The sequence below is a fragment of the Geotrypetes seraphini genome, chromosome 10 (genome assembly GCF_902459505.1).
Source record: "Geotrypetes seraphini chromosome 10, aGeoSer1.1, whole genome shotgun sequence".
NCBI classification, from domain to species: domain Eukaryota; kingdom Metazoa; phylum Chordata; class Amphibia; order Gymnophiona; family Dermophiidae; genus Geotrypetes; species Geotrypetes seraphini.
In genome coordinates this window covers 29,509,736-29,537,428 of record NC_047093.1, presented here as the reverse complement: position 1 = coordinate 29,537,428, position 27,693 = coordinate 29,509,736, and the positions used below count along the sequence as shown (strand labels likewise).

Here is a 27,693-nt window from a genome sequence, read left to right as displayed (position 1 = left end):
AGGCAATGTTATCTGCCAACTGTGGAAAGAAAGGTACTTGAAAACATACAAGGCCTATATCTGCTTATTGGTGTGAACAATTTTTATTGAACTTCCAAGGAACATACAAACATCGCAGAGCATAAATGTTCAAGTTTGTCAAAACCTCCCTGTCCCCAGGAGACTTTTTACTAAATAAACAGCAAACATATGGCTCCAGAAAAGAGAGGATGGATTGAGACATCCGGGTTTTACTTCTATTGCTTTCAATGGAAGTAAAACTGGGAGACAATGACAGCTGATACTGGAGGGCAAACAAGGAACCAGGTCAATACTTGCAATAATACCTTCCAGTTCAATGGTATCACTCCATAAGCTCAAATATGTGGGTAATGGACAGTATTCTGTCTAGAGAGATGAACAATTGCATCTCTGAGATACAAATATAATATCTGTTTATTAAAACCTGACATCGGGCTTCTGTCCCATCAAGTCAGATAAGGAATTTTCAACTTATGAATGTCCCAATTCAAACTCCCAGTACAAACAAGTGGGCATTTCTTTCTGCATTCCATCCAGTAATGAGGTCACAAGTTAAAGGTGATAGATCTCGGCAGGAGCACTTAGCTGATTATCCCTTTAAACAAGGCTTCCACTAGCATCAGAAGTCTAACCAAAAAAGATAACACCACAAAACAGTGGATTTGAGCATCCAAGAAAATGATGTCAGCTTAAATCCCATTCAGTTTTCTTCACATTTACCTTTCTGATATTCAAATCCAAATATAGTCAGATCCAGAAAGTCATGGATACCTAAAATTCAACATCTGATGCTAGCCTGGAAGAGATTCCTTGCTGCAGTCATAAGAATAGCCATATTGGGTCAGACAAATAACATAGTAAATGATGGCAGATAAAGACCCGAATGGTCCATCCAATCTGCCCAACCTGATTCAATTTAAATTTTTTTAATTTTTTCTTCTTAGCTATTTCTGGGCAAGAATCCAAAGCTCTACCTGGTACTGTGCTTGGGTTCCAACTGCCGAAATCTCTGTTAAAACCTACTCTATCCCATCTAAACCCTCCCAGCCATTGAAGGCCTCTCCAGCCCATCCTCCCCCAAACAGCCATATACAGACACAGACCGTGCAAGTCTGCCCAGTACTGGCCTTAGTTCAATATTTAATATTATTTTCTGATTCTAGATCCTCTGTGTTCATCCCACACTTCTTTGAACTCAGTCATCGTTTTCCTCTCCACCACCTCTCTCAGGAGCACATTCCAGGCATCCACCACCCTCTCCATAAAGTAGAATTTCCTAACATTGCGCTTGAATCTACCACCCCTCAACCTCAAATTATGTCCTCTGCTTTTACCATTTTCCATTCTCTGGAAAATATTTTGTTCTACGTTAATACCCTTCAAGTATTTGAACGTCTGAATCATATCTCCCCTGTCCCTCCTTTCCTCTAGGGTATACATATTCAGGGCCTCCAGTATCTCCTCATACGTCTTCTGGTGCAAGCCTCCTATCATTTTCGTCGCCCTCCTCTGGACCGCTTCAAGTCTTCTTACGTCCTTCGCCAGATACGGTCTCCAAAACTGAACACAATACTCTAAGTGGGGCCTTACCAATGACCTGTACAGGGCATCAACACCTTCTTCCTTCTACTGGCTACGACTCTCTTTATACAGCCTAGCATCCTTCTGGCAGCAGCCACTGCCTTGTCACACTGTTTTTTCGCCTTTAGATCTTCGGACACTATCACCCCAAGGTCCCTCTCCCCGTCCGTGCATATCAGCTTCTCACCTCCCAGCATATACGGTTCCTTTCGATTATTAATCCCTAAATGCATTACTATGCATTTCTTTGCATTGAATTTTAGTTGCCAGGCATTAGACCATTCCTCTAACTTTTGCAGATCCTTTTTCATATTTTCCACTCCCTCTTCGGTGTCTACTCGGTTACAAATCTTGGTATCATAGAAAAAAGGCACACTTTTCCTTCTAACCCTTCATCAATGTCACTCACAAATGGTTCAGTATCTTGTTTCCAACAGTGGCCAATCCAGATCATAAGTAACTGGCAGAACCCCAAATAGTAGCAACATTCCAAACAGCATCCTAAAGAACAGAAAGACTCCAGAATCCCAAATAACAACACTTTCCATGCTACTGATCCCAGGGCAAGCAGTAGCTTCCCATGTCTGTCTCAATAGCAGACTATGGACTTTTCCTCCAGGAACTTGGTCAAGCCTTTTTCTAAATCCAGCTATGCTAATCACTGTTACCAGATCCTCCAGTAACGAGTTCCAGGACTTAACTATTCGTTCAGTAGAAAAAAAAATTCCTGTTTTAAAGATATTTCCCTGTAACTTCATTGAGCGTCCCTAGTCTTTGTAATTTTTGAAAAAGTGAAAAATTGATTCACTTTTACCCTTCTACACCACTCATGATTTTACAGACCTCAATCATATCTCCCCCTCAGCCATCTCTTTTCCAAGATGAAAAGTCTTTCCTCGTTTGAAAGGAGTTCTTTATCATTTTGGTTGCTCCTTTGAACCTTTTCTAATTCCACTATATCTTTTTTGAGATACGGTGACCAGAATTGAAAGCAATATTCAGGGTGAGGTCTCATCGTGGAGCAATCTGGAGTTATTATAATATTTTCTGTCTTATTTAACCATAACCATCTCTTTCCTAATAATTTCTAGCATCCTGTTTGCTTTTTAGGCTGCTGCCACATACAAAGCAGAAGATTTGGGCATACTGTATACAACAGAGACATAGAAACATGATGGCAGATAAAGGCCAAATGGCCCATCTAGTCTGCCCATCCGCAGTAACCATTATCTCTTTCGATCCCAAGTGCCTATCCCAGGCCTTCTTGAATTCAGACACAGTTTCTGTTTCCACCACCTCTTCCGGGAGACTGTTCCACGCATCTACCACCCTTTTCTGTAAAAAAGTTATTTCCTCAGATTACTCCATAGCCCAGTGGTTCCCAAACCTGTCCTGGGGGACCCCCAGCCAGTCAGGTTTTCAAGATATCCCTAATGAATATGCATGAGAGATTTGCATATAATGGAAGTGACAGGTATGCAAATCTCTCTCATGCATATTCATTAGGGATATCTTGAAAACCTGACTGGCTGGGGGTCCCCCAGGACAGGTTTGGGAACCACTGCCATAGCCTATCACCTCTTAACTTCATCCTATGCCCTTTCATTGTAGAGTTTCCTTTCAAATGAAAGAGACTCAACTCATGCACATTTATATTACTTAGGTATTTAAATGTCTCTATCATATCTCCCCTCTCCCGCCTTTCCTCCAAAGTATACAGATTTTGAGATCTTTAAGTCTGTCTCGATATGCCTTATGAAGACCACACACCATTTTAGTAGCCTTCCTCTGGACCAACTCTATCTTTATTATATCTTTTTAAAGGTGCGGCTTCCAGAATTGTACACAATGTTCTTATACAGAGGTATTAATACCTCCTTTTTCCTACAGGCCATGCCTCTTCCTATGCAACCTAGCATCCTTCTAGCTTTTGCCGTCATCTTTTCAATCTGTTTCGCCACATACAATCACACCCAAGTCCTGCTCTTCCGTTGTGCACATAAATTCTTCACCCCCTAAACTGTACCGTTCCCCTTGAGTTTTTGCAGCCTAAATGCATGAACTTGCATTTCTTAGCATTAGATCTTTTTCTTGGGTGACAACTCTTTTAAGGTGGACCCTAGCATCTGGCATCTACGATTTGGATTGTTCTTCCCAGTGTGCATTACTTTGCATTTCTCCACATTAAGGTTTATCTGTCATTTAGATGCTCAATTTTCCAACTTCCTAAGGTCTTCTTGCAATTTTCACAGTATACATTTAATTACCTCACTCAATGGTTCGATTTCCATGATCATTTATAAAAATGTTAAATAGCACTGGTCCCAGTACAGATTCCAGTGGCACTTCACTGTTCACCCTCCGCCATTGAGAAAAATGGCCATTTAAACCTACCTTCTATTTTCTGTCCAATAACCAGTTCCTAATCCATAACAGAACATTGCTCTTATCCCATGGCTTTTTAGTTTTCGCAGTCTCCCATGAGGAACTTTATCAAAAGCTTTCTGGAAATCTAGATAACACTACGGGGCTGAGATACACGCATAGTGGGCAACAATCATTTTAGGAAGGATGAGAAAGGAGTGGCATTATTATAATAAAAGCAACACTACTTTTGCTTGACTTGGTATTAAGTATGAGGATAACGCAGGTGTATAACTGGGAGATAATGGACCCCTCAGTTTCTGACTGTTCTGCGTTACCCTTTTTCTTCATTAATATAGGGTAGGCAAAAGTTTTAAAAAACATAGTAACATAGTAGATGACGGCAGATAAAGACCCGAATGGTCCATCCAGTCTGCCCAACCTGATTCAATTTAAATTTTTTTTTTTTTTTAATTTTTTTTATGTTATCTTAATTTCACTTTTCTTCTGCAATAATTTGTTGTCGTTTCTTATAAAGATTCTCATATGCAGTATTCAAATTATATAAACAAACAATAAAAAGGAAACATTGCAGGTCTTCCGAGATAAGGAAAAGGTACTTTGGGTTAATCCAGAAAGAGGGAACGGAATTTAACTACTTACAGTAAAACCTTGGATTACGAGTAGCTTGGTGTGCGAGTGTTTTGCAAGACAAGCAAAACATTTTATTAAACTTTAACTTGATAAACAAGTGAGGTCTTGCAATACGAGTACATACAGTATATGCACATCATGTCATCACAAATGAGCCGATGGTTCTTCTCTCTCTGACTCTGCGGGAGTGTAGTGACTGTTCTAAACAAGCGAGGTCTTGCAATACAAGTGCATACAGTATTTTGTACTAAAGTTCTTGGGTTGTGGAACGAATTATCTGAGTTTCCATTATTTCTTATAGAGAAATTCACTTTGATATATGAGCGTTTTGGATTACAAGCATGTTTTTGGAAAGAATTATGTTCACAAACTAAGGTTTTGCTGTATATTGGTTTGATGTAGAGAGACCACTTCTGCATGTACAAGAAATGTTAGTTGAAGACATTCACAGACTTGCTGTGAAAAGAGAGACATGTTATTGCTGGGCAATTTCAGTCATCAGATGTTGACTGGGACATCATTAGTGCAATTATCATCTAGAACAGAGATTCTTAACCCAGTCCTTGGGACACACCCAGAAAATCTGTTTTTCAGGATATCCACAATGAGTATATTTGAGACAGATTTGCATACAGTGGAAGCAGTGCATGCAAATGTATCTCATGCATGTTCATTGTGGATATCCTGAAAACCTGACTGGGTTGAGAACCTCTGGTCTAGAAGAAAGAGAACCTAGAATCACTGCAAGGGAAAAAACAAAAACACATTTTGCAGCTGATTATACAACCTATACAGTTATTTATTGGGATTTATTAGCCACCTTTATTGAAGAGATTCACATAGGGAGGAGATGCGTGGGGAAACCTCGTTAAAAAATTCAAAGGCTTTTAAAAAAGGTTTTCTGTATAAGCATGCATTTGAGGCATAGTCAAGACAACCAGCTTATGTTTAAAATCTTATATTGTATATCTTAACATCCAGTTTTAATCAGTCCTCATCTATTGGGCTTAATTTTTTTTCTTCTCTTTTCTTTCATTCTTTATCTTTCACTTTTTTGCCCCACCCCCTGATGTGTTACCCATAAATGTTCTCCTTCTGCTTTAACGATTGTAGTTCATCCCTCTTTCCTTTTGTATTTGTACTGAAATTTGTATTTATAATAATAATAATAACAGTTTATATACCGCAATACCGTTAAGTTCTATGCAGTTTACAATAGATTAAGCGAGATACAAATTAATTGAATGTATTATTTTGTAATAAACGCCATATGGTTTACCCCTATTTTTAAATTGTAATACACTTTGAAATATTTGACATTGCATGCACACCAAATTTTAATAAACTTGAAACTTGGTGCTTACAAATGGCGTGAGTAATCGCTGGATGATTGTTTTATTTATTTGAATTGAGCTCATGCCTTTCCAGTATTAGGCTCATCCTCTCCTTTTGAGCTTCAGGACTTTCAAAATATCTGACAAGATTGACTTTGTGTATGAATCAAAGAGACGTATGCAAGGGAAACAAAACCAAGGTGAGAATAAACATCCAGCTGAGAACCATGGATAGAGTCAGGAGTTGGCTCAAACAAAAGAAATAGGCACCAGACCAGGCCAAATATCCAAAGCCTCAACACATTACAGAACAAGAGAACCCGAGAGAAGAAAAAACGTTAACGTAATCAGTGAAGGTGGATTAAGACCTGCATGGTTCATACGGTCTTCCTAGCAAAATGGCTAGAGCCGCACCTTCCATTTTGGGCAGATTACACTTCTTCATGACTGAACACTGGAATCAGAACAGAGCAGTTGGCAATTTGCCACCCACATATAGGCAGTTAAATGACACAAACTCAGGAGGAGTGATTTTGTAATTTTGGCTGCAGCGTCGTAGGCATAGTCATTGCTGATGCATGATTAAATAGCAATCCAACAATATTAACATTTTACTTCCTAATTTCAATCTTAAAATGTCTTTCCTTCTCCCACTGAGATAATCACCCCCCCACACTCATAGCATATGATATGAATTTAACGTAAAATGCCACAAGCTTAATCCCGATTTGGTTTTGCTCTTTTCAGGACAGACTGTAGAAGTCTGCCTGGCCCTATTTCCCAACCGCTGGAGTTGCCTTTAGCGCTACTAAGCTGTGTTTCGATTCCATCCTCTTTCTATGGCAGGATCCTCTGTTTATCCCATTCATTTTTGAATCCTGTTACTGTTTTAATCCTCTTAGAGGCGACAACTTCTCAAAGAATGGAAAGAAAGAACAAACAGCAAAGGAGATTCTGGTGTCCAATCACCTTTATTGCATCTCAAGACTCAAAACTATCGTGCTTTGGCTCCAACTGGGCCTGCCTCAGAAGTCTGAAAGTTTTTTCAACATATTATATACTTTCACCAATCCTTTGACAAAAATGGAAAGCCTATATGTGGTCCTCTGAAATATAGCTCCGCAATCTGATGTGAACACCTTTCAAGGTATCCACCATCTTCTCCACAAAGAAGTACAGTAAAACCTTGGTTTGCGAGCATAATTTGTTCCAGAAGCATGCTTGTAATCCAAAGCACTCATATATCAAAGCAAATTTCCACATAAGAAATAATGGAAACTGACAATTTGTTCCACAACCCAAAAACTTTAATACAAAATACTATACATACTTGTATTGCAAGATCTTGCTCATTTAGAACGGTCATTACACTTCTGCAGCGTCAGAGAGAGAAGAACCATTGGCTCAGTTGTGATGTGTGTATACTGTATGTACTCTTATTGCAAGACATTGCTTGTATACCAAGTTAAAATTTAATAAAATGTTTTGCTTGTCTTGCAAAACACTTGCAAACCAAGTTACTTGCAATCCAAGGTTTTACTGTACTTCCCAACTGTAACTCCTAACCTCAATGCATGTTCTTTAGTTCTACCGCTTTCCTGTCTCTGGAAAAGAATTGTCTGTATATGAATATCTTTCAATTATTTAAATGTCTGTAGTATATCTCCCCTATTTTTAGGTAAGTGTTAAAGCCAAAATAAAACACTTCATTGGTTTAAACAGATGGTTAAATATCACAGTACAACATTAAAATCAAAGGAAGTGCTAAGTGTGAAACTAGTATGTCCACAGCCAAGGCAAGCCTATAGGGGAAAAGCCATGACGGTGTCACACCCAGCCTAGCCCAGAGAGAAAATAGGTCTGAAGGACAGTGTACAGAGCAATATGTGAAGGCTGCCGAGTTTCTAAACAAACTGAAACATGAACATCCTGGCTAGATAGCTGGCACTTGGGTACAAAACAGACAGGGCTAATGTAACAGTCTGCAGGACTCTCTCTGTCCTGGTGTAATCATGTTAACCTGCAGGCAGAGAGCTGCTCCTGATCCCACAGCAAAAATAAAAAAAAATAAAGGAAGGAGGAAGAGGAGAGTGCAAGCAGAAGCACCCATGCAAGGATAAAAAGAAGAGAGAGCAAAAGGAGTAGGGAAGACAGAAAAGAGCAAACAAGCCAACAACACACAAAGCGCATGCCCGAGAGAGCAAGTCAGTCACCACAAGGACTCTTCTGTGGCACACCTGCTGCCAAATCAATCTAAACAGAGAGATCGTGAAATCAAAGGGAGCTTATGTACACACCTAGATGGAAAGAGGGAGGGATCATAGCGACTTATTTATGCAAGAAGGACCAGCCACACAGGCAGCTATTTGGATTTATTTACCACTTTTCGAAGACATTTGTCAAAGGCAGTGTACAGTAGGAATAACCAGGATATAGGCAACAATTACAGAAGTAAAAATATCCAAACTGCACACATTATAGTATGGTATGCTACTGACAATATCAACCCAATAAAGAGAAAAACACCTCAATAGAGAGCACAAGTTGTTAAGTGGAAATGAAAGACAGATAGATAACCTTATTTTCTATCTTAACTTCTGTTACTCTAACTTAAGGAATAGTTTGCCTCTCCTTCAAAAATTTACTCTTGGCGGAATTCTGTGTAACTGCGCCGCACAAAATTTGTATAGAATTCCCCATCCGTGCAGAATTCTGTACAGATCTTGTTCTGCCCCTGACAACCGCCCTTCCCCAACATGGGTCTGGCCTCTCTCTGAACACCCTTCCCTCTCTTTACATGTGATCTGACATATCAGAGGGCCTCAAATGCAGCAGTGGACGGTCGGCGAAGGCAGTGCTGTGAACAGGCTGCTTGTGGCTGGTCCCACCAGGGTGGAGTCAATACACAAAATCTTCAGACTCCAACTCCTTTATTTATGGTATATCCACTTCAAATCCACAACACAAAAACTGCTTCCAACTCCATGATTCAGACTCTGCAGTTCTGCCTTCCCTCTGCCACATCACTTCTTGTGGATGAAACATGCAGCAGAGGGAAGGCCCTGGCGGAGCCGGTTGTAAGAATACTGTTCACAGTGTTGCATCTGCCATCCGGCCACCACTGCTGCTTTGGGAGGCCCGTAGATACACTGAATCTCACGAGGAAGGTTTAAGTTGGTTGGAGAAAGGCCAGACCCATGTGGGGGGCAGGACATGGATGCTGGACCGCAACTGGGGGGGGAGGGAAGGAGGGAAAATGAATGTTTGGCTCATGGGGGATAGGGGACATGGATGCTGGACTGCAAGTGAGGGAAGGAGGAGGAGACATGGATGTAAGACCTGCAGGGCAAGGAGGAGAAGGGAGGGGACACAGATGATGGACCCATAAGTAGGGGAGGAAGGGGTGAGAAGACCTAGACCTGAAAGGGCGGTAGGAAGGAAGAGATGCTTGGCTGTAGAGAGAGGAAAAGGGAGATGCCAGACCATGGGGAGTGGGGAAGGAATTCAGGGTGCAAGTGAGAAAGGTGGTGGGTGGGGTGAGGGGACATGGCTGCTGAATCCACAAATGGGGGAGGGGGGATGGTAGAGAGAGGAAGAGATGTCCAAGACCAGAAAGGGTGTGGGGAGGGAGGAAAAGATTCTTAGCCAGTGGAGAGAAGGAGTTGCCAGACTATAGGGGCCAAGGAGGGGGATTCAGGGTACAAGTGACACAGGAGTGGGATTTAGAGGGAGACAGAACTGAAGTTGGAGTGAGAGAGGGAACTGAGGAGGCTGGAACTAGAGAAAAAGAAAAGGTAAGAAGGAATTTCAGGTCTCAGGTCAGGAGAACTCTATGCAAAACACTACAAATAAGCCTTATGAAATTTTCAAATATTTTGTGCAGAATTTTCAAATTTTTGTGCAGAATTCTGACAGGAGTAAAAATTTATGGCTCAAAAAGGTATCAGAGAATGAAATCTAATCTAAGATCACCCTATAAAATGTGTACATCATTGAGCTGGTAAAACTTCACAAACCCAGAAGGCAATAGATATGTACCAGTACCCTTTGAAATCCTGTAACTCATGGATTCCAGTTTAGTAGTCAACAGATTACCCCATCACATAACTGTCTACCCTTCTTTGTACTTTCTTCCTCTTGCTCCTCTCTACTGGGTATGCCAATCTCAATCCCGGCCCTCCAAAATCAACTCTGACCCTACCTATGCAGGTCGAACCACAATTTCTTCATTCTCCCTCTTCTTCCCTTTCTCATGTGCCCTGTGAAATACGTGCTCTGCCTCCAATATGGTTGCCTGCGTTCATGACTTCTTTATATCTCACACTCTCCACCTTAACTGAGGCTAACCCCGCCCCCCCCACCCCAAGACTCTGCTTCAGTTGCTACTCTCTGTTATAGGGGTTACCTTGAGTACCTGTATGTAAATGTAAACCACTTTCAGCAATAAAAAGGCGGTATTCAAGCCCCAATCCCTTTCCCCCTTACTTTTTCTCCCATATACCTCACCTAGTTGGCATAAGCAATAGTGTTGGGCTGTTATTTTCACCTTCTTGCAGGTTTTAACCTGTTCTTCCTCTGAAGTTTATTCAGTCCACCTATTCATTCCACTACCTTGCTGGGTAACAGTCATTTACTGACACACACAAATAACCCCTCCCCCCCTTCCTTTCTCACTGGCTTTCCTTCTTTCTCAAACCATCCTCTCCATTCCTCTTTCCTGGAGACTAACATTCATGCTTACGATGACCCCTCTGTCTCTCTCTTGCTTTAATCTGTTTATTCGATCTCTAGTTCAACTACTCCTATTCACCAGCATGGCCACTATCTCAATCTTGTCTTCTTCTTCAAATACTCTAATTTATGTACCTTACTTCTTCCCCTCCTTTGACACTTAGGGCTCCTTTTACAAAGCCATGCTAGCGGTTTTATTGCACGCACCAGATTAGCACACGCTAGCCGGAAATCTACCGCCTGCTCAAAAGAAGGCAGCAGCGGCTAGCACGTGCGGCAAGTTAGCGCACGCTATTCTGCGCGTTAAGGCCCTAGCGCAGCTTTGTAAAAGGAGCCCTTAATCACCCTTTCCTCAGTCCCTTTCCATTAATCACCAGCACATTTAGGAATCTTTAGGCTCTTGACCTATGCACTCTCTCCACCACTATTTCACCTCTCTATTCATCCACTATATTATCCAAGTCTATCAAATGAGTTCATCTCTTCCTATATTATCCTCTCCTCTGCTCTAGACCTCTCACTCCTCCCATTCCCCCACTCTGTAAAAAAAAGAAATAAATAAAAAATACCCAAACCACAGCCTTGGCTGACCGCCAGAAACCAATCTGCATTTCTGTGCTCTCTCTACTGACAGCTTTTGGCTAAAATCCTGCACCCATGCTGACCTCATATATTGCAAATTCTTACTGACTTCCTTTCACTCTGCTCTTGAACTTGTCAGACAAGACTACTATATCCATTTGACAAAGTCTCACCTCCAACCCTCAACAAAAAAAAAATTAACTGGTCTGCAGTAGAAGTAGGGCACCAAACACAAAAACAAGAACTGTAGAAGTGAAGGAAACAGGCAGCAGTAGTACAAGTTTTACGTCACCCGTTTCCTTCGATTATTGTTCCACATTATATACGGTAGTTCTCCATAAGTGAGACATTGAGTAGCCCGGACCCCTGAGGAAGGAGTGTTTTTTTGCAACATGGACTGTGCCGGGTCCTGTCTTCTTATTAAAGAGGACCATCTTTTGGACATCAACATTATATCGACTCAAATAAAGTTCCTGTGTTTTGTACATCACTTCTGCAGTTCTTGTTTGGGTACCTCCAACCCTCACCATTTCTTTGCCATATGAAATTCCCTCCTCATACTGCCTCCCCCTCCAACCCCTTTTTGCTTTCTGCCCAACCTCTATCACCCCTTTTCCCATTCCAATCTCACAACATTCCTTCAACCCCTGCCATCCTTTCTTCCTTTACTAAAATCACAAGAAGAAATTGCACCTCTTCTCTCTTCCTCCAACTCATACTACCTGTTCCACTGACCCCATTTCCACCCTTCCATCTTGCTGTGCCATAATGCCTAGAACTGATTCCCTGAGTCAGTACATCATGCTCTCGTCTCAGTTCAAATGCAAACCACAAGCCCAAAGTCACTGTTATAATACCCCTCTATTGCTTTATGGTATAGCTGCACCTCAAATACCGTATGCAATTCTGGTCACTGTATCTCAAAAAAAGATATAGCAGAATTAGAAAAAGGTACAGTGAAGGACAATGGAAATGATAGAAGAGATGGAACGACTTCCCTATCAGGAAAGGCTAAAGCGGCTAGGGCTCTTTAGCTTGGAGAAGAGATGGCTTAGGGGTGATATGATCAAGGTCTATAAAATACCAAGTGGAGTGAATAATTTCCTAAAAGGGAAGTCCATAGGCCATTATTGAGATGGTTTGGGGAAATCCACTGCTTATTTCTAGGATAAGTAGCATAAAATCTGTTTTACTATTTGGGATCTTGCCAGGTACTTGGGACCTGGGTTGGCCACTGTTGGAAACAGGATAAGGGGTTGATGGGCCTTCGTTCTGTCCCAGTAGGGCAATTCTTATGCTCTTAGTATTCAGCAGAATCCTTTAAGACTTTTTACTTTCCTATTCTCAGTTTTGTAGCTCTTTTCCTGCTTTTGTGATTTTACTTTATTGTACTCTACTTTGGCGGTTTCTCCTTAAATGGGATCGGTAGCATGGAATGTTGCTACTATTTGGGTTTCTGCCAGGTACTTGTGACTCGGATTGGCCACTGTGGAAAAAGCACATGTGCCCCCATTATTGGCTGATTTACACTGGCTTTCAGTTGCTTGGAGAACACAGTTCAAGATTGTGGTTCTAGTTTTTAAAGCATTACATCAGGATTCGCCTTCTATAGTGCCTAATTTAATTACACCTTATGTGCTCTCCCGGTTTTTGCAGTCTCAGTTTAAGCAGTTGTTAAAAATACCTTCACTACAAGCAGTTACACAAGGTATTAGTTCGCTTTTCCAGAATCAGTCCATCAAATTGGTTCTCTTTTGTAAATGTTTGAAAGCATTCTACTTTCAAGAAGCTTTTTTTAAAATTTGGGTTGTGATGCTGCTGTTGTATGTGTTTGTTGAGAATTGTGTATGTTTTTATGTAACCTGCACAGATTTTAGGATGTAAAGGATATATTTTAAATAAATAAAATTGGTCTGATGCAATATGGCTATTTTTCTGTTCTTAAAATGAACCTAATCCCTTATATTTGTCTTTTCTGAATAGACTGTAAACGCAGTTGAGCAGGGGCTGTCTCTTATATGTTTGTGTACAATGCTGCATGTGTCTACTGATGCTATAGAAATGGTAAGTCGTCGTAGTAGCAGTAGCTGTCCTGAGTTATAAATATATCATCACAGAGGAGGTGAACAAAAACGTCAACACTGCAGTCCTAATAGAGTCCCCTACTTCCACTATGTTAAAAATGCTTTTGAATGTTTTATCACACTCCCTCTGGTCACTGCCATGTGCCCAAGGAAACCGTCAACTAAACTGCCAGCCTCATAACTTGGTTTTGGCTCAGAGCTTGTTTCAATATTATAAGATTCCTTCCTCCAGCACTAAATTAAGTTGCTCTTAACTACAAGTCAGTATTCTTCACTGCTCACACAGGTTAAATTCATGTTTGGATCAGATATGGTTTCTCTGTGAAGCACTTGTAGAAGATCATTTTTTTTAAAAACTTACCCCCCCCCCCCCACACACACACACACACTTTTACTAAACCTCGATAGTGGTTATTAGCGTAGGGAGCCGCTCATTTGTACATTTCTAACATGGACCTTTTTGTGGTTGAAAATGGCGAATAAAGTTGGATGTCCTGGTGGCCTAGATGTTTTGACAGCCAAGATGTCCAAGTAGGGGATTTGGGGGAACCCCCCCCCCAAAACTATATATATACTTAGATGTCCCATTCAAAAATGGCTGTTTCTCCACCTCCGGTTTTGGACGTTTTACGAGAAATGTCCAAAGTCGGACTTAGATGTCCTATTGAATGCCCCGTGCTGATCACAGAGTTCCTATGAGTGTTGGGAGCAGCGTGGTTAGATTGCTGAGCAAAAAGCATCTGGCTTTTCTGCTATAATCTTCCTTAGATGCAAACAATGTTAGAACTAGAGAAGTGGGAGACCCTAGAAATTCAAGAGCGCTTTTCCAAAACTCAATCCATTAAAAAAAAAAATCAATCAAATTTGAGCCATTAATCTTAGCACAGTAATCTTAGCATCTTGCCTTGATGAATGCAATTAAGCACATAGCTCAAAACTGACAAAAATGGACTGACTGAGTTTTGGAAAAGTTTCATGTGTGAGTTCTTGGAAAGAAAACGTGGTGCTGCTGATAAGATGCCACTGATGGCCTTACCTTAAGTTATCTGCAACAATTGATCGGGTCTAGAATGGCAGAAGCCCTAGGCACTGGTGGGTGTGGTTTTAATATGAAAAGCATGTAGGCTAAGTAGTGAAACATGCCTATCAAAGATTTCCCTTCATCTCCTTCAGAGAAGTTTAGATAATTAAGAATGCCTTGAAGTTTTTCGCCTCCTTGGCCAGCCCCTCTTCGTATTTCCCTTTTGCTTTTCTAACCTCCCGGTGGCATTCCTTTTGGCATTTCCTGTGCGCCTGGTGATTTTCCTCTGTTGGGTCCTTTTTCCAAAAAGTATCTTTCCGGAGATGGAAAAAGGACCCAACAGAGGAAAATCACCAGGCGCACAGGAAATGCCAAAAGGAATGCCACCAGGAGGTTAGAAAAGCAAAAGGGAAATACGAAGAGGGGCTGGCCAAGGAGGCGAAAAACTTCAAGGCATTCTTCAGTTACGTTAAGGGGAAGCGACCAGCGAGAGAGGAGGTAGGGCCGTTGGACGATGGGGACAGGAAGGGAGTGATTAAGGAGGATAAAGAGGTAGCTGAGAGGTTGAACACGTTCTTCTCGTCGGTTTTCACGAGCGAAGACAAATCTAATATACCAGACTCAGAGGAGCTCATGAGTGGGGAACAGGCTGAAAAATTAGAGCACATAGAGGTAAGTAGGGAGGATGTCCTCAAACAGATAGACAGGTTAAAATGCGGCAAATCACCGGGCCCGGACGGGATCCATCCAAGGGTTCTGAAGGAACTAAGACAGGAAATAGCGGGCACAATACAACATGTTTGCAACCTATCCTTGAAAACTGGTGAGGTGCCAGAGGACTGGAAATTGGCTAATGTCACACCCATCTTCAAGAAGGGATCGAGGGGTGACCCCGGGAACTACAGGCCGGTGAGCCTGACTTCAATTATAGGGAAGATTGTGGAAGCTATGATCAAGGACGGCATTTGCGAGCACATCGAGAGGAATGGCCTACTGAGAACAAGCCAGCACGGATTCTGTAAGGGAAGGTCGTGCCTAACGAACCTTCTGTACTTCTTTGAGGGAATAAGCAGTCGGGTGGACAATGGGGAGCCCATAGACATCATTTACCTCGACTTTCAAAAGGCTTTCGACAAGGTGCCACATGAAAGGCTACTTAAGAAGCTGTGGAACCACGGGGTGGGAGGGGATGTGCATAGATGGATCAAGCACTGGTTGTCGGGAAGACTGCAGAGGGTTGGAGTAAAGGGTCAATATTCTGACTGGTGGGGAGTCACGAGCGGTGTGCCACAGGGATCGGTGCTGGGGCCTTTACTCTTTAACATATTCATCAATGATCTGGAAAAGGAGGCAAAGTGTGAGGTTATAAAATTCGCAGACGATACCAAACTGTGCGGCAGAGTTACGACCAGGGAGGAGTGTGAGGACCTACAAAGGGACCTGGACAAGCTGGAAAACTGGGCAAACAAATGGCAAATGCGCTTCAACGTGGAAAAATGCAAGGTCATGCATATAGGGAAAAAGAACCCGTTGTTCAGCTACAAATTAGGGGGGGTATTGTTGGGAGACAGCAGACTCGAGAGAGACTTGGGTGTGCTGGTGGATGCATCACTGAAGCCATCTGCACAGTGAGCAGCAGCCTCGAAAAAAGCCAACAGGATGCTGGGCATCATAAAGAAGGGCATAGCAACCAGAACACGGGAAGTCATCATGCCATTGTATCGAGCGATGGTGCGTCCACATCTGGAATACTGCGTTCAGTATTGGTCGCCGCACCTCAAGAAGGACATGGCGGTACTTGAGAAAGTCCAAAGGAGAGCAACGAAATTGGTAAGAGGGCTGGAACACTGCTCATACGCCGAGAGGCTGGATAGGCTGGGGCTCTTCTCTCTGGAGAAAAGGAGGCTCAGGGGAGATATGATAGAGATCTTCAAGATCATGAGGGGCATAGAGAAGGTGGATAGGGACAGATTCTTCAGACTGAAGGGGGACAGCAAATACGAGGGGGCATTCTGAGAAACTGAAGGGAGACAGGTTCAAAACAAATGCAAGGAAGTTTTTTTTCACCCAAAGGGTCGTGGACACTTGGAATGCGCTACCGGAGGAAGTGATCAGGCAGAATACGGTACAAGGATTCAAACAGGGATTGGATGGATTCCTGAGGGATAAAGGGATCGTGGGATACTGAGGGAGGAGCTGGGATGTAACACAAGTATAGGAAGTTAATCAGGTAATGAGTATAAACTAACCTGGTCGTGCATGTGCAAGACCGGAGGGCTAGGACTTCAATAGGAAGGCAGGACTTAAATGGGAAACCAAGGTGGCAAGGGAGCCCCTTCTGATGATTCAGACAGGTCTTGACCTGTTTTGGGCCGCCGCGGGAGCGGACTGCTGGGCGGGATGGACCTGTGGTCTGACCCGGCGGAGGCACTGCTTATGTTCTTATGAATATCCGCACACATTACGGCATTTCAGAGATGCTCTCTATTCCCATCTCCAACAGAAACATATTACTATATCGCTCTTTTACAAAAGGCCAAGTCCCGTCTCAGGCTAGAGAGACAAAACTCTGCCTTTGGCTCCCTGTCTTATGAGGCCATTCAGGCTTGATTGTGGAACAGATGTGGTGCCCCTAGTTCTAGAATGAGAGGAGTGGCCTGGTGGTTAGAGCAGCTGGCTCAGCACCCTGAGGTTGTGAGTCAGATTCCCACTGCAACTCCTTATGACTCTGGATAAGTCACTTAACTCTTCATTGCCCCAGATACAAAACAAGTTCTTGAGATTGTATTATTTATTTTTTAAAATTTATATCCCACCGATACCTAGGCGGATTACAGAATAAAACATGCAATATCAATAGATAATCTAAAAATGACAGCATTCAAATCCACATTCATCCTTTATCTTAATAATATAAATGATGAAACCTTTCCTAATAGTTGCACTGCTCGGTCTTATTATATCAACAATCACCACTTGTAATCTTATAATGTTTCTGCTCTGATCAGTTAATCTAGCATAAAAAAAACCTGTACAAATAAATGAGTTAAGAAATCTACGAAACTGTTCAATGTTCTTACCCAAGCGAATGCTACCTGGCAACTTATTCCATAGACCCGCAGCAGCCATTGAGAATTCAGAATGATTTGTTACAGCATAATGTAAGATATCCCCAGCCATGGTTGTCTCAGATCTTAAACTTCTACCTGGTTTATATACAGACAATACCTGCTATATCTCATTTTCCTCACTTATAAACTAACTTAGGCCCTCTTTCACTAAGCTTTGGTAGAGGTTTCTACCACAGCTCAGGGCGATAAATGCTTAGACGCTCATAGGAATTCTCCGAGTGTCGGAGCAGCGTCAGAGCAATTAGCACTCCAGACTGCTTAGTAAGAAAAAAAAATTAAAAAGGGAGGGGGGGGGGGTTATATTGTAATGCACCTAGCAGCACTTTGTGCAATAGGCAGTATATATTAAGCATCAATAAATAAAAGCAGCATCCAAATGGCAAAATAAGACTTTGGAGGAAACTAAAAACCCTGCTTTCCATTGCCTCAAATTTCATTTAAAATTTATTTTTTATATTAACCCTATAGTACCGAGAATAACAGGCTCTTGTATTTTTATATTTTAGGACAAGAAAAGAATATATAAATAAGAGCAGATGTAATAAAGTTTTCATGATGCAGTATTCCATTGTGATTATTTTTGCTTCTCTATATTCAATAGTCTATCCCAGGGGTGTCCAATGTCGGTCCTCGAGGGCCGCAATCCAGTCGGGTTTTCAGGATTTCCCCAATGAATATGCATGAGATCTATTAGCATACAATGAAAGCAGTGCATGCAAATAGACCTCATGTATATTCATTGGAGAAATCCTGAAAATCCGACTGGACTGCAGCCCTCGAGGACCGACATTGGACACCCCTGGTCTATCCCCTAGCTCAGGGGTAGGCAATTCCAGTCCTCGAGAGCCAAAGCCAGGTCAGGTTTTCAGAATATCCACAATGAATATGTATGAGATGAATTTGCATGCACTGCCCCCTTGAGATGCAAATCTATCTCATGCATATTTATTGTGGATATCCTAAAAATCTGACCTGGCTCAGGCTCTCGAGGACCAGAATTGCCTACCCCTGCCCTAGCTATATCAGAGTCCATTTTTTTCAACTAAACTTGAGGAAACTACTAGCATGGCCTACAAATAATCTATTCTATAAAAAGCAGTGAATTCCATGCCCCACCCCACCAAAACTAAAGGATAATTAGATGAATGTGATAGTGGACCTTGATTCAAGCCAGTCAAAAATACAGTGTAATTGGCCAGAACTAGAAAGGTGCACACGACTATAATTCTGTATCAGAAATTACTACCATTCTTTAGAACAAATATTCAACAGCATATACAAAGGATAAAGGTACATCTATAAACCGTACCTGATCTCAACAAATGCAGGAACCAATTAACATTGCAAACACTATGCACCACAACCCCTCTTAGTTATTTTCATTTAGTGCAAAATGAAAGTCACCTTCCAGCAGAACAATGACAGTCGTTCAGAAGAAGAAAGTGAGAATGCCTGAAAGTCCTGGTCACAGCTCAGACCCGGGAGGAGGCTTGAAGACTGCAGTCCCTAGGGGATTCCTGCCTGGTCCATGTGAAAGCACTAGAGATATTTTGCACCAAAGAATGAGCAAAAACTTTTTAAGTCCACTGTGCATAATTGGTAGACCCTTATCTTAAAAGACTTATGGCTGTTATTACTGCAAAAGAAGTTTCCATCAAGCACCAAGTCAAGAAGAGTGAAGACCTTCTGGCTCTTTATTCTTATTTAGTTTTTAAATATTTCTATTTTAAAATCATTTATAAATTGCTAAATATACAGTATACAGCATGTGATGGCTCACAAAAAAAATTACACAATCAGAATAAAACAATGAAAACCACCAGAAAATAGTCCTTAAGTTCACCTAGAGTACCCAAGAAAAAATGTATCAGTATCTGCCTAAAAGGAAAGTAGTTCTCTTCTAGTTATCACAAACTTAAGAAAGAATTCTGTAACTGGGGACTGGCACTAAAGTAACTGAACCCTAGGTTTTTACTAATCTAATGTAAACCTCACCTGAGGAGTGATGTGACTTACCTAGAACATAAACATCCTACAAATCATGTAAAATCAGAGGGTCTTGATCATTTGAGGTTGGTATATCAGTTGATTCTGTGATATGCCACTAGCAACCAAATGGCAAAAGAGCAGGAAAAATGTACTCGCCTATCTTAACCTAGTCCTATCTGAGAAGCTGCATTTTAGGTTGATTGTAATGCACATACGTAAACTTGATAGACACACAAAACACCAACCATGAGAGCATTAAAAAGCAGACAACATGTGAAAACTGGACTAAAAAAGTAATTATTTTAATAAAATGTTCACAATTATTTGCATATTGACCAAAACAATTTATGTTTGTTGTGATCCACCTAGAATGTAAGATAGGTGAAATAAATATATGAAATGATGTATAATCTAGGATTGGTTCATATCAAAACACATACATACTCTTTAAAAATTGGGTTTCAGAAAGAACCGCGTTCTATAGAAAATATACCACCACTGGTACACAAGTCTGAGAAATAGCAACACCTATAGCAAATCTTCAGCTACAAAACATACAGAAGGCTGCAACTTAGAAACATGATAGAAAGGTCTAAGGATATTTAATAAATCATCTTTTTCTACTGATATTTAGCACTAGCGCGTTAGAAATGTGATAATTCATTTCAGCAACAGTAGTATCCCCCGATGAAGGTCTGGTTAGACTGAAACGCTCGAGAAAAGTAGAGCGTTGGATATTTCCTTATACAATATTAGAACCAAAGCTGGATTGGCGTTTTGTGCCATATAAGATAAGTGTTGCAGTTTTAAGAAAAGACAATCTATCATTTTTTGAGGGATGTGACACTAATTGCTATTAGTTGCCACTTTTAGATTAAAGACACGATTTGCTACACAGTTGTAAGGGATGGGATGGAGGTAGCGATATAAATGATTATATGTTGCAAAAAGAACAGAATGATGTGAGGTCCGATGTACTTAAAATTTTCTGCAGTATATGATACTCGTATATCACCCTCCTAGTTTATTAGTCACTTGGGATTCCACTAAAATAAATGCTTGTTTCTAGTACATTAAAAGCTTCAGTTAGTAAAGGGGGTTATGATTGTGTAATCTGATGGCATTTAATTATGCTGAATATCAGTAGAAAAAGATGATTTATTAAATATCCTTAGACCTTTCTATCTCTATATTTAACTAATATTTGGGTTAGATATTATTCAAAAAAAGATCCGTTCTCTTGTGACTTAAACATGATCCAAGTTTCTTATTAAACATTTGCTATACCGCCTTATCAAAATTTTCAATGTGGTTATACAATAAAATCAAGGAGGGGACAAACTATAACAAACAAACAAACAAAAAACATCATCAGTTAAAACAATGGACAAATAAGACCAAAGGACTTACTGAAATGAGTGGAGAAGGGAGAACTACAATATAAATAAAGAAGAGAGAGAAACAGGAAAATACAAAAGGGCAGGGTAACATGTAGCAGTCCAACTTAAGTGGGCTGAAATTAAGTTTATAAAATCCTTAGAAGGACAGTCAAACTTGGGGCTCCTTTTATCAAGCTGCGCTAGCGGGGTTAACACGCGTGACATTTAATCACGCGTTAACCCCCACGCTGGCCTAAAACTACTGCCTGCTCAAGAGGAGGTAGTAGCAGCTAGCGCGGCTGGCGGTTTAGTGCACGCTATTATGCGCGTTAAACCGCTAGCGCAGCTTGATAAAAGGAGCCCTAAGAATGCATCCTTAAAAAGGAATGTTTTAAAGAAGGACTTGAATTTCTCAATAGATGGTGTTTCTCTTAAGAAGTTAGGCATTGAATTCCAAAGGGAGAGAGCAACAACCGAAAAAATTGAGTTTCTCCTTGTATTGACATGTCTAAGTGATGGGACTACTAATAGATTTTGATGGCAGATAGAGAATGACACGGTGACAAAATTCATCACCGTTCCCGTCCCCGCGGATAACCGCGGGAAACCATCTTCATGTCATTCTTTAAGGGAAGAATCAGAGTATGAATGGCCACAACCACTGACCTTCAAGCTTTGCTTTGAAGAATGCTGGTGTAGAAGGACTGAGCAGATATTGTGATGTCATAATGCCTCATTCCACCAGTGCCTAAGAGCCAATCACATCAGTGATGTCACAATGGCTTCATTATCCTTGGCTCACATAAGAATCAGAGTATGAATGGCCACAACCACTGACCCGCAAGCTTTGCTTTGAAGAATGCTGGTGTAGAAGGACCGAGGTTGAAATAGACACTAGAAAATGACATGGGATTATTTCCCGCGGTTATCCGCGGGGACGGGAACGGTGATGAATTTTGTCACCGTGTCATTCTCTAATGGCAGATAAAGACCAAATGGCTCATCTAGTCTACCCATCTGCAGTAACCATTCTCTCTTCCTCTCTGGAAGAGATCCCATGTGCCTATCTCACATCTTCTTGAATTGAGACACAGTAAGCGTCTCCACCACTTCTTCCGGGAGACTGTTCCACACAACTATCACCCTATCTGTAAAAGAGTAGTCATTCCTTTACTAAACACTAATGTCCAGATAAGTCATTAAGATGTGACAATGCATTTGGACAATTAGTTCTTCAAAACCTATTCAATTACAGCACTGCTTCAACCTCCCAAATTATTCCAAGTTGCAAGCCCATATCACCATCATCAGCAACAGCTCATTTATGCAACCACCTCAGTGCAGGGATGAATTCTCTCTGCTGTCACCAGAGAGTGTGGAGTTGAATGTTGATACAAAGAGAATGCAGTCACACTTTCCCTTCCCAACCCCGCTTTCCTAATCCAATGGAATAGTTTAACATAGCTAGAGACCAGAGTTGGGATACAACTAGTCAGGTTTTCAGGATATCCACAAGGACTATATATAAAATAAATCTGCATGCACATCTATTTTGTGCATATTGATTATGGGCTTCCTCCTGAAAACCTCACTTGACTGGTTGTGTCCCAAGGACTTGGTTGACAATCACTGCCATAGATTGAAGTGTACCCTTCTCCTCTATGGCCACCTCGACTCCATCCCTTCTACTTTGCTACACTGTATCCTGGAACAAACTGCCTGATTTCAATACGTCAAGCTCTGTCTCTGGCAGTATTCAAATCCAGACTCAAAGCCACTTCTTGGAAGCTGCTTTCAATTCCAAACTCCTACTCACCTGCTAAGCAACGATATTTGTCTCATCATTCCCTCTGTAATTAACCCCAACTGAGCACTGTGTATTGATTCACCTTCTTGTCCAGTTTGTTCCTCTTGACTAGATTATAAGCTCTTTTGAGCAGGGACTGTCTCTATGTCTTGATGTACAGCACTGCGTATGCCTAGTAGCACTATAGAAATGATAAGTAGTAGTAATAGGTGCTGCTCCTGGTGCATGCAAGAAAGAGGATTTTTTTTAATGATACTTAATGCTTTAAATTAAAGAGTATACAGGAGGGAATCAAAGTCATTTTTCAATCACCTCTGCATGTGGAATTACCCCACTATAGGTAAATGACTTTATTCTTGTTTTCAGTCAAGGGAAAGGGGAAGGGAATGGATTTTATACACGATCTCTCTATGGTTACAATCAAAGAGGAGTACATGTTACATACAAATATTTATCTTGTACCTGGGGCGATGGAGGGTTAAGTGATTTGCCAGAGTCACAAGGCACTGCAGTAGGAATTAAGCCCAGTATTTTCTGTTCCCATGTCATTCTCTAGTGCAGTGAACATAAGAACATAAGCTGTGCCTCTGCTGGGTCAGATCAGAGGTCCATCATGCCCATCAGTCAGCTCACACGGCGGCCCATCAGATCCAGGACCCTCTATCTATACCCTTCCATACCCTTTTCCTTCAGAAAATTGTCCAATCTCTTCTTGAACTCCAATACCGTACCCTGTCCTATCACGCCCTCTGGAAGCGAATTCCAGGTGTCCACCACCTGTTGGGTGAAGAAGAACTTCCTAGTATTGGTTCTAAATCTATCCCCTTTTAATTTTTCCGAATGCCTTCTCGTTCTTGTAGTTGTCGAAAGACAGATTCTTCAAACTTTCGACAACTCGAGAATCTCGGCGAGAGGGAGAATTAGGCCTTGAGCATGCGCAGATGCATGCTCAAGGCCCGGCAGAGGCAGGAAGATCTTCTAGCGACACCGGCACATCCTGTGGGGTGCCAGACCGGGGGGGGGGGGGTAAGTTCAAGTTGTTCGGGGGGAGGGTGCCGGTTCGAGCGGGGGGGGGGGGGGGGAGGGGGAAGCAGCGACGCTAGCCTCGGGGGACGACGACACACACACGTATCAAAAGCAAGTTTCTATTATTTCATATGGGGAAACTCGCTTTGATATACAAGTATTTTGGTTTACAAGCATGCTTCTGGAACGAATTATACTCGTAAACCAAGGTTCCACTGCATGTTGAAACTGTACAGTGTGATGCGTAGGTGAGAGAAAAACTCCTAAGTTAATGTATTTTGAATTGCATTTTTAAGACAGTGTGAATATTTTCACACAGTTATATATAATTACAGAATGAAGAATCAGAGGTTGTGATTTATTCAATCCTAAAGTTCAAAATCAGTGTCACCCAATTTTGGGCATTGGTTTTCATGTCAGTCACAGTTGATTTTTTAATGTCATTGCCACTCCAGGGATGGCACCATATACTTACTAGATGAAAACCATAATCTTGCAGGATGGCATGTTACCAGTACCTCCTTTAGCATAGTTTCTGCCTGCCAGGGGCTAGCCAAGACAGCCTGTCATGCTACTGCTGCCATCAAAATAAACTTTACAGGACCACGGAGGAGTGAAAAAGGTGAGGGAGTACTGCCAGACCTACAAGGGGTGGTAGAGGATGAGGGGTTACTGGAAGTGATGTGATGGTGAGGGGGGCAGTTGCAGAGCAAGTTGGCTAAGGGCACCACTATCCCTTGAGCCAGTCCCTGAAACAAAAGCTACATGTCACATTCCAATTTGTGTCATAGGTATATGTTTCTAAACTCCATTAGGAGCTAAAGTCTAAGGACACTAGCTTAAACAGTCCCTAGGAATGATGCAGAAAGCTACTATGGGCAGGATTTTGTGGTTAATGAGCATTAGTGCATGCATTACTGGTCGCATGATACAGAAAGGGGCTCACTGTAGCTGTTAACTTACAATAGACATGGGTACACACTACACTATATGGAGGTGAGGAGTGGCCTAGTGGTAGAGCATCTGCCTCAGCACTCTTGTGACCCTGGCCAAGTCACTTAATCCTCCATTGCTCCAGGTACAAAATAAGTACCGGTACCTGTATATATGTAACCACAAAAAGGCAATATAGAAGTCTCACCCCCCTTTCCCTCTAAAGTAAAATGATGATGAGGTATTCCTCTGCAATCGACAAGAGATGAGTTTTTAATGTGACCACAATGTAAGAAAATTTTCACGTGGTCCGAGCCAGCATAGAAGGGCCGATTGACAGAACTTAAATGCCAGTTCTTGGGATTTAAATGGATTGTTTTTCTTATTTTTACTGCAGCCGGATTGGTGCCTGCAACTTTTGCAAGACAGAATGGGAGGCAACAGTTCTATGTGCATGTCCAAACAAAAATGAAAGTGCTAACACACTGGTGCACATGAACTGGAATGTTGCTCTTTGCATACTATTACCTTCCCAAAAGTTTTACGCGCAAGAAATTTTTTACAAGGCTACTACTACTTGTGCCCAGCTGCACTTACTGGGCAAGCTTGTCCTTAGTGCAAAATTCCACAGGTTGAATTTTTATTGCTAACTGAGCATCGCTGCAGAATATCGTCTCTTTAATCTCAAGACAGAAGCTGACCTCAGTCATCATCTACTGTGAGACTTTCTACATAGCCCCCCAATGTTACTGGTTAGTGAATAGAATTAAATAGCACTTTTGCACAGTATGCTGCTTGCTATGTTACACTGAAAAGAGTTTTCTCTACCACAAGGCCAACTAATAGGCTTGCCAGTCTCAAATGGTAAGAAGTCTCTTAGAAGATGAAGAAGAGCATACCTCTAACCTAGAGAAGAAACAGGATGTATGATCCAGATCTTTTAAATACCTAAATGAATGAATGAAAGTCCTACAACTAGAATACATGATATGAAGCTGCACAGGGGGAGAAACAAAACCATCAGGCCAATATTTCTTCACGAAAAGTGTGGAGAATCTCTAGCCTACCCTCCCTAAAGAGGTGGTAGTGCAAAAATGCGATCGGAATTCAAAAAATGGGTGGGAGATTCACACAACAGAAGCCTTAAAGAGCAACAGGGTGAAAAACCAAGCACAGACTAAACGCTTCAGCTCCAAAAAACAGCTCCCAAGCGATTTCCGAGCTTCCTCCAAGAAAAGGCCGAGGAAAAGTAACCTGGACCACGCGCAGGTAGAAAGCAAACCAAGCTCCCTCCCTGTGACCGTGCAACTTTAATTCCCCCCCCCCCCCCCCCCCAGCAAGAACCAGGAAACAGCGCCTTACCTGCACCTACAGCTAAGAGATTTCGCTCGCTGGAGTGGAAACCAGAAATGACCAGCGTTTTAACACAATGCCCTCCCCCTCCCCCCCGAGTATTACAGTAGTTGGAAGCAAGGCACGACCGATGCGACAGGGTTTTCTGTCCCTTACAAAGATAAAAGTTTTATAAAAGGGGTTTTGAAATCTCTGTTACCGTCGCACCCATCAGGTGTAAAGACCCAGGCGTTTGGCTCCCCTCCCACGCCGAGCGCCTCTTCACAGGCGTTTGAGGAGCCGGTGCTCCCCCCCACGCGCGCGCGCGCGCGCCCCCCGTCTCTCTTTCCCGCCCTCTACGGTTTCCACACCACTCCCCGGTGCAGGGTCTTTGCTCTCGCCTCAGTTGGGCGCCTCCCTCCCTCAGTCCTACCTTCGAGCTCGCCTCCGAGGGCAACGGCAGCAGCGATTCATCCAGACTACCTGTGCTGACCTCAGAGCCTGCCCCCTCCGCCGCGTCCCGCCCCGCCGGAAACAGGAAGTTACGTCAGCGGGAAGGCTGTGGAGCGGGTCGCCGGCCGCCCGTGTGAAGCGCCGCCGCCGCCCTCAAGTTTAAAGGTGAGACGCGAGGGTGGGGTTAAGAATAAGGGAAGGGGTTGAAGGAGTCTCTTGGGGGGGTGAGGGGGGGGCGGCGAGTGCTAGCCCGGTTCCAGCGCGTATGCCCCGAGCCGCAGGAACGGAGCTAACGGGTTGGCTCCGTGTCGCCCACCGTCGTGCGGGCAGGGCCTCCAAGCCCACTCTGCCCCAGTCCCGTTAGCGATAAAGGACAGCGAAGCCTGCGCGGCTATAGGCTCTGCCGGTCCCAATCCCGCCCCCCCCCCCGGTCACTTCCTGTTTTTGAGGGGGAGGAACCGAGACCGGCTTCTGTCTCCTTTCTCGCTGGCCGAGGGGATCTGTTTTCCTGGGGGAGGTTGGATCATTGTGGCCGAAGGGAGAGAGGATGGGTCAGCATGGCGGAGGAGAGTTACCGGAACTGAGTGGGGTGGGAAGAATAAGGAGGACACAGCTAGGACAGGGACATAAAAGTGGATGCTGGACCTTGCGGGGGTGGGTGGGGGCAGAGAGGATCTGCTGGACACGGGGGAGTAGGGAGGCAAGGGGAAGATGCTGATTTAGGTAAGGATGAAAAAAAGGAAAGGAATGTGCTTATGAAAGGAAGACCAGATAGTGATCATAGAGGTATTAAGGTGACAAGAGATACAGTCGTGAAAAAATTAGGACACCCCATGAAATATTCAGTTCTTTATAATACCAGGGCCTTAAAATAGTTGGTCCAAAATCTTGTCTCTTGCAGTTGATACTTTGATAGTTTTTCACTTTCTGCATGTTGCACTGCTTTCAGCTGTGCATAGCTGAAATTATCAGATGCAATTAAAGAAAGATTTATAAACTATAGTTTATAAATATTGCCTGAATTGCTTCTGATAATTTCAGATAATCTACATTTTGGATTTATAGGTACTTACTTCATGCAAAGTTGTAATTTCTTTAATAAGACATTAACTATTTATTTTCTGCGGCCCTCCACATACCTACAGATCCAAAATGTGGCCCTGCAAAGGGTTGAGTTTGAGACTACTGATCTGAGGCATCCCCCAGAGAGAATATATGATGCATATATCAGAGTACACATTTTTGTGGATATCTTTTGTTTCATGAGTAAA

At 42.4% G+C, this 27,693-nt stretch overlaps 2 protein-coding genes across 5 annotated transcripts in view; one reads left to right on the top strand and one right to left on the bottom strand.

Annotated features, from left to right (window-relative positions):
* LLGL2 (LLGL scribble cell polarity complex component 2) overlaps nt 1-26,539 on the bottom strand; it is a 121,204-nt gene extending 94,665 nt beyond the window's left edge. For 2 of the 4 annotated variants that reach the window (XM_033961150.1, XM_033961153.1), the window contains exon 1: nt 26,403-26,531. The gene's annotated coding sequence lies outside the window, so the exon portion shown is untranslated. Of the gene's footprint in view, nt 1-18,907; nt 19,043-26,189; nt 26,249-26,402 lie in introns of those variants that run through there. The other 2 variants (XM_033961151.1, XM_033961152.1) reach the window with 2 other exon arrangements.
* LOC117367985 (tigger transposable element-derived protein 1-like) overlaps nt 26,474-27,693 on the top strand; it is a 29,054-nt gene continuing 27,834 nt past the window's right edge. Inside the window, exon 1 of the mRNA XM_033961159.1 lies at nt 26,474-26,587. The gene's annotated coding sequence lies outside the window, so the exon portion shown is untranslated. The remainder of the gene's footprint in view (nt 26,588-27,693) is intronic.